An 8493-nucleotide genomic window follows, 5' to 3' on the forward strand; every position below is an offset into this window, starting at 1 on the left:
AGGAAGAGATGGAGAATGAAAAGAAGGGGGAGAGGGGCAGGGAGGAAGAGATGGAAATGTAAAAGAAGGTGGAGAGGGCCAGAGAGGAAGAGATGGAAATGTAAAAGAAGGTGGAGAGGGCCAGAGAGGAAGAGATGGAGAATGAAAAGAAGGGGGAGAGGGGCAGGGAGGAAGAGATTGAGAATGAAAAGAAAGGGGAGAGGGGCAGGGTGGAGGAGAGGAAGAAGGAAAAGTAAATGACTCATAGAAGCCCCCGGACGCCACACTAATGCAGTCTGTTGATAGACACATTAACACCACATAACACATTTTTTACTTCAGACAGACCAAAATGTTTACAAGCTGCACTCCTGAAACCAGACATGGCAAGACAAAGATTCTTTATCTCCTTTATCTTTCTGTTATGCAAGGTCAACTGGCCTCTTTTCACAGTGATCATGGTTATGTTGCTGATATATTTTCTCCCTGGCAATAAATTAAGTCTACAAAAATGTGTATTTTTACAGATTTAACAAAAACATAGTTCATAGCAGATACTTTATGACATCTTCAAGGCAGCTAGCATATCTCTTAGGAAATCTTTATCAAATGCAGCATTATTAATGAAATTTAGAGATTACATGACTTAGAGCTCATCAGTCACTAATCATTAAAATTAGGCTATCCATTATTAAAAGACCAAGCAGAAAGTTTAAAGTTGAGTGGGCGGAATGGATCAGCTGTGGTCTAACATCTGTTTTGAGTTAGGAGCTATATTACATGTCTTATTGTAAATCTCTTAAGAAATACTTTACTCATGAACTCTACTCAATACATAAGGGAATACTGCATTTCAAAGCATTTCTAACAATATTTTGCCGATAGAGGTTGATTCTAAAGTAAAATATATGTAAAATTGAAAGAGAATGTAACTTTGTTGTGCTTTCAAGTATTGTCACGTTGAAATAAATATATGGAGCAAGAGGTTTTAGTAAAATTGTAATTATTCATTATATAGTTTTTTATAAAGCTATTAAAAATGTTAATGAACCTTGGATATCGCATAAAAATCCATAGAGGGAATCAGGGTAAATTAGGATATCTTTTAATCAGCTTTCAACATTAATAATTAGCTGGGTTTAGATAAATTTAGCAGCATTTTTTCTAATTGATGTTTAAAGAAAACTGAAACATGGATTACAATCTTCATACAGGATGAGGAAGCATCTGAGATCAAAGTGTGGAAAAGTTCTCCTTTAACATTACTATATGGTAAACTGTGGCTCTGTGCAACAAGAGCAGGAAAAAGCCTATAAATGGACATGTTTTATGTATGTGTGTTTGGCTCAGAATTGTGTACTCAATTTGTAGAAAACTGTGGTGTATTGTAGGAGCTTTTATGTTGAATTTGCCCAAACTATATTCTCATGTTGAAATCGTCACTGAAACTACAGCAGTCCACAGGTCGAATCTTGTGTCTGCTCAGAAACTGTGAACTGTTCAGTTGTCTTTAAACAACCATTAAAAATGTCAGCTAAATATATCCACTGCCAGCTAAAATGTTTAATACGTGCTTCAACATGTCCCGAACATCCTGTCTATCGATCTAATCGATGTAGGAGAAAAGACTTAGCTCTGACATGCTGCATTGGGAGGTTGGAATACAATACATTTGTATATTCAGTTCTCAACTCAACCCTGCATACTGTCTCATATAATTTAATATCTTTTACAGACAATATTGCTCCAATATTATAATAATATTATAATATGTCACTCCTGACAGAGACAAACCAAAAGCCTGCATATACTCCTAATTCCACCTACTTCAGCGAAATCATAGCATGTATTTAATGGAAAGAGATCAGTTTGATCAACTGTAGGCTGCCCTATTTACAACCACTGTGGCAAACTGTCTGGTATACTATACATTACGGTTCTTATCAAGCGGGTGAAATGTTCGGAAGGAGCTGTGGACTATGCACACTTCCCTCTGGCCCGGGTCAACATTACTTTTTTTTCCCTCTGGCCCGGGTCAACATTATTTTTTGTTTCTGATTAGAAAAAGTTCTGGTAGCATCCTTCGCAGCATTTCATGTTTTTACAACAAATGAATCAAATCATGTGTCCTGTGTAGCTCAGTGTGTATAGCAATGGATTGTTTTAAGTCAATATCGTCACTCTGGATAAGAGCATCTGCTAAATGATTCAAATCTAAAAGTCATACCGTAACAGTCCTCAACACAGTTCAATGTGGGTAAACAGGTCAGGAAATACAACGAAAACAGAATCCAAAAACACTTGGGAAACGGTAGTGCTACCTCTGTCTTTAAGCAACATCACACACAATGGTGATTAGATTTTAAGTCATTTTAAAAATACATTAGTGAAGTTTTTAATGTCTGCCGAAAGAAGACAGAACCATGGATTACAAATTAGATTTGGTGGCAAGAAACAACATAACATAATTAATCTGGGGATTTTAATCAAGCATTGGCTGGTGAACTCATTGTGAGTTTGGGGTGTGTGGGCACAACAGTTCAGGATTTGGTAGAAATACAGGAGCAGGCTGACATCCACTGTACACAGTCTGGGCTGCCCACTGATTATGATACAATATGAATGTGCTCAAAAAGATCATCAAGTCATTTTCAAACTACAGTACTGTGTACTATACTGTACCCCCCCCCCCCCCCCCGTATCACATAACATCTCAATAGCCAATTGCTATGAACCAAAGTTTCAATATAGTTTTTTTCCCTATTGCACCAGATACAACATAACCCTCAGTAGTAATCTGTCATCCATTCCTAATCTCTCATCGGCTCAATACAAATGATGCCATGATGTTGAAATTCCTGCTGCTATCCAATCTAACACACTCTCCTGTACTCCAATCCGCTACTCCAAGCAACTATTCCAGCCAGATAGTCTAACCAGACACTCCGGGAAGCTACTTTAGCCAGGAAGCCAATGAGTTACAGTAGACTCTGGCAAATTGGACCTCTACAGCACTGTCAGAGCTGTAGCTTTGCTGTATAACCCACAGTCAACCTACATTTAGCAGGGCAGACAGGCTCCATTCACCCTCCAGTTCTATCAGGTTGCTGCCTAGCGGGCTGCTATAGGCTCTTGTGCCCCACTTTCTTCCAGTCACGCTGGGCCAGTTATGGCCGACATGCAGCAGAGCAGAACACAGTCAGTGCAGCTACAGGGCACATGGGTGGGAAACAGTTCCTCAACGTACACCAACAACTCACACCTTCCTAAATGCTGTCTCTCTCTTTATCTTTTTTCTCTCTTTTGTTGTCTCTCCGTCCCCCGTCCCCCGTCCCCCCAACCCTGTTTCTGTATCTCTCTCTGTCCCCTCTCCCTGACTCTCCTCACTTCGTTGTTGTTCTCACATGCCCCACAGGACTCTTTGCCTACCGGGGGGAGTGAGGGAGGAAGGACCGAATACTGTCATGTTTGTTACTCTTCCGTTAAGCTGATAATCTACTAGAGGGAATGTGCTTTTAGAGAACGTTTTATGTCTCAAGAAACATGTTGACAACTTGTTTATTTACGGGCACTGGGACTTGTGGCCTGTGGTCCTATTGGAATGACGTAACACTGGGACACACAGTCAGCTATCCAGTACATTTTGTATTTATGTCTGTGTGGTGTTTAACAGGACTCATTCAAGAACCAAATTTTGTTAGACTTAAGAATTTCCCACACCATCCGTTGTACTACAGTTGAGAAACTCGCGCAAATTTGGACATTACTCAGACCTTTGAAATGATATTTTCCTTGCCCCTGTTTCACTCTGCTGGTGTTGCGATGGCTACACTACACACCAGGTGTACGGCATTGTGCCAAAGGTCAGACAAAAACTACCAACACAGCACATACTCCTGTCTGTACGGGAAAGTAGAACATGAAAAATGTCAACATCTCATTTGATGGCAGCGTGTGCAGTGAGTATGATGGAGATCTGGCTGTCAGCATTTGAGGGAAAATTTGTTTTCAGATGCTTGGTTTGATATTTTAGGCAGAGTTTGTGAGTAGGGGAAGACATTGCCCTTCAAGACAGAATACAAACAGTGAAGAACAAATGTTACTTCCATAGATGGTGTAAATTCCACTTCCTGTTTTAATGCATGACATAGAGCCATTGTATCCACTGAATGTATACCAGCCTGAGGTGATTCCAATGCAATCTGCTGATGCAGTTATGAACTAGCCATTGACAGATTAACTTCTGCGTGAGTCAGAGAGGTAGGTGTGTTTTCCCAGTAGCGACGTAATAGAGGAAGAACAAAGCGTGATTCTCTTTCTCCCCAGAGTAGTATGACCTCCCATGTTCTTTTTCTTCTCTGTCTGGCAGGAGATCACTCGTTTATTGTTTTATTTATTCATTCATCCTTCCGTCTCTCTCTCTGGCAGGAGAGCTGTTTCCTTCCTTCAGTCAGTCAATCATCCCCTACTCTACTTCAGCACAACAACACATGCGGCCATTCTGTGTTCATTCCACAACATTGTGTGCTCACCAACTCAAAGCCATCCGCTGTCTTTTATGAACTTTGTACGCCCAATTTTGTAATATCCATTTGGTGATTAAGGCCCTACTATACTGAAGCAACTTCCAGCACACTCAGGACAGCCGATGTCGAGGCATGATCTCTGAAGTACATCCAGTGCCGTTCTGGTTCTTATCATGTTGTTTGCTCAACCAGGAAGTCTGTACCATACATCTTTAGTTAGAGGGAACCTGTATGCCATCTTCTACCTTGATTAAACCCACAGGTGCCACAGCCAGCCTGAAGGACTTGCCACAGTGTCACGGGTCAAGGCAACCATATTGGAGTAGTAACTCAAACCCGGGAGACGCTGGCCAATTTCCACGACCTCTTTGGGGCCCTAAGAGGTCAGCAGTCTATACCAAAATGAAACATTGGTTGGTTCTGTCTACACTAGAGGGAAATTATTTTCCTTAAGATGGAAAGATTTGTGTAAAAAGGCATGAATACTGTAATGAAATGATAAAACACGCTCTCTGCTCAGCTGCCTGAGATTCTTGTCTCGTCCAAGCTAGACCAGACATACGTCGGCCATTGTAGCTTTTCAGGACCCTGTTGGAAAAACAATCACAATGAAGTGGCTGAAGAAATGGGACTGTCTTCCACCTCCTGAGTTCGAGGCTCTGACATGTCCTCCTTGGGGGTATGTGTGGACCACGTAGATTGTTTTGAGATGTGTACACCAAGGAACTTGGATCTTTTGACACGCTACCCTTCTGCCACGTCAATGTAGATAGGGGCCTGTTCGTCAACAAGATTACTTTGGTATGAAACACTGGATAAACTATATTAAAACACTGCTTTCACCGATTTCAAGGAACTAGTATCCTTCGTTTCTAAATCGTCTTCACAAAGGTTCTAGATCCATAGAGGTTTTTTTGTAGAATATAACATATAAATCCCACATAGATTAATTGTAACTGTCGTACCTCATCAGAACTCAAAATATTGTCTTGGTTTACTCAAATGTTTGTAAACACTGTAAATGCAAACCAACACTCCTCAGATGCCTCAAAACAACAATTGTGAAGCCTTTGATGGTCAGGCCCTGTTTTCTTAGTAATAGTAAAGACCCATCATTCAGATTTTTTCCAAAACACAGGTTTGTGTGACTGATTCCAGCTGTAAGTGTGTTTCAGTTTTAGACTTCATTTTAGTAGCCCCACTCAAAGAAGGGAGTGATGTTGTGGTGGTGATGTGGAGTCAAGGACTACATCAGAGAAAGAGATTTCCTGTGAGTGAGATGATCCACTGCCTGGCTCTGTGCCAAGAGGGGCTAACCACTGACCCATTCCACTATAACAGGCTTTGGCTGCGATTTCAGATGTTTTTTCAGACCTTTTTTCTTCTCTGCATTTTGTTGTCTTCATCCCTTCACTTTCAATCGTGAAGCATTTCTATTATTATTAATGCATTTAATCTTTAAAATTGATTGAACTTTAGACAAATTGATCCACAGGAATGGACATGCCTTGGCAAGTTTATTGCATAACAGTCGAAAAGAGAAGGACTTGTAGAGACAAAGAAAAAACAAGAGTACATAGAAAGATTACTTTAATGACACCACACTGCCTCAGAACAACCAGTTATGATGATGGATGAGTTTAGAGTTTTTCTTTTCTGATTGTTTATTATTTCCTCTCATAATCAAAAGCTTTTTGTGTCATTCAAAGATCATTTCCAATTTATTTCAAGACTGATATGTCTTTAAATTTTGCCATGTTGTCTATAGCTAGAAGTTTTAAACATAGCATTTGATTCCTGTATTCCCTTGTGAATTGATCATTTAACTCCAGTGTTTAAGTAATAATTGTTATCCCTTAATACAATTGATTAAAAGAGAACCAGAATTTGGTATTGCTTGCATTGCATCTCCGACCGTTTCCTCAGGCTTTGGTGTCAGAAGGACGATTTATCGAGGAGTTCAGAAAAGCTATCCAAGGATCTTTCCTTAGAGCAGTGTTTCATGAGGATATGCATTAACCTCTTCAGTATGACAGGAATGGGATGCAAACGCTGAGCTGGTGCAGCTGTAACTGATCATTCTAAACACTGTGAGACTGTTAGTCACGTCAGTACAGTGTTACACTGGAAACGAACGCGTCAACCAGCAGCAGTGAACGGTGAACTAGGTTATGCAATCACCTGTGCTCCCAGTGCTCAGCTCCGCCCCTCTCCTTGCACTGCCCTGCAAGACTGGTTACAGTATGTCAGCTGCTTAGTTGTAAGCAGAGAAAGAAAGAAAGAAATGAACTCTTTGATTATTATGACTTCCTCTTTGAACAACAAACCTCTTGTTGTTGCTATGAAACCACAGATGCAGCTGTGACCTATTCTACTGAACATCAACCTTCACAAAGGGCCCTATCCAGGCTTGAGATTAGTTGACTTGACACGTCATACAAGCCACTACAGATAAGTTGGCTTAATGACAAAAAATGTAACTTTAAAGGAGTTGTTTGGGTTTGGGATTTAGGCAATGGATTTATTTTCATGTATGTGGTTACATGCGTACAATGCATTCATTTAAGTATTTATACAAATATATTAATGCTGGAAGCTATTATGTAAATGATATGAAATGCTTCTTTTTTTTTATCATATATTTCAGTATCTCAGAACAACACTAGTCACTTCCCTGTCTGCCCTCTTTTTGTAGTTTTTCCGACACTTTCAGATCTACTCATTTACAAATGAAAGATCTTGGCTTCATTGCCCAAATCGTGAACTAGTCATTTTTGTATTTATTTAAAGTATATGTTAAATAAATGTACTTAGTCTGAATAACGCTCTAATTTCATTGATTTAATGTGGATGCCAAAAGGAAGATATTTTGTAAAAGAGGACGAGGAACAGAGGGGGAGTGTTTATTTATTTGACCAGTCCTGCTGTCTGCCAGCTTACCTGTCTGTCTGTCTGCCTGTCTGTCTGTCTCTGTGTCTGTCTGTCTCTGTTTACAGCACAGTCAGTTCTCTTGTTGGAGAAAGCATCGTCACATGTTTTTCCATGTGAGATACTGCAGAGGCAGCAGTCAGGCAGCAGGCATCGGAGCCTGCCATTTCAGTCCGGTACTTTCTGTACTCTGAGGCTGTGCAGACAAAGAGAAAGCGAGCGAGAGTGAGAGGTGGGGAAGACAGGCGGGGAGAGAGAGAAAGAGAGAGAGAGAGTTAGAGGTGGGGAAGACAGAGGGGGAGAGAGAGAGAGAGAGAGAGAGAGAGAGTGAGAGGTGGGGAAGACAGAGGGGGAGAGAGAGAGTGAGAGGTGGATGGTTGGGAGGGAGGGGGGAGGAGGGCGATGGGGGCGGGGAACCGTTCAGTCCAGTACTGTCTGTTCTTTGTGGCTGTGTGGCGCCCAGTTCCCTCCCCCCCTTCCTCCCTCCATCTCCCATTGCAGCTGGCAAAACATGAGCAACAGAAAGGCTCCCTCCACGGCTGCTGGAACAGAATGGCCTGAGCTACTACTTATCCCATGACAGGATTAGACCTACAGGACACTTTTTCCTCAGACTTTACAGCCTCTACATGATATCCAGTACATCATTACCCTCAGTCTTGACTTGCTGAGCAGAAGGAAGAGTTAGTATTTACTCTGTCTATCTGCTCAGGTACATTACTCTACCAGACATCAATAGACACATTACATTAACTAAATGTTGCTTTTGTGAAAACCCACCTCATCTACTACCAAAGTGTAAAACGCATTAACCATAATACTGCCGATATTAAGGACAACGCAGTAGCTATAGCAACGGACCAAGTGACTTCACGGTACATACATTACTCATGAATAAATTAAGCCTAGCAACCAGTTGGCTTGATCCAATGTGACAGAATACAGGAGATCTCAGCAGTTTCCATTCAAACTGACCAGTAAAAATGATGATGCAGAAATGATGGATATATGTGGATATGATTATACTACATTTACATAATATGACATACATCATGTCTAA

This window comes from Esox lucius, chromosome 3 (genome assembly GCF_011004845.1).
Source record: "Esox lucius isolate fEsoLuc1 chromosome 3, fEsoLuc1.pri, whole genome shotgun sequence".
Classification (NCBI taxonomy): Eukaryota; Metazoa; Chordata; class Actinopteri; order Esociformes; family Esocidae; genus Esox; species Esox lucius.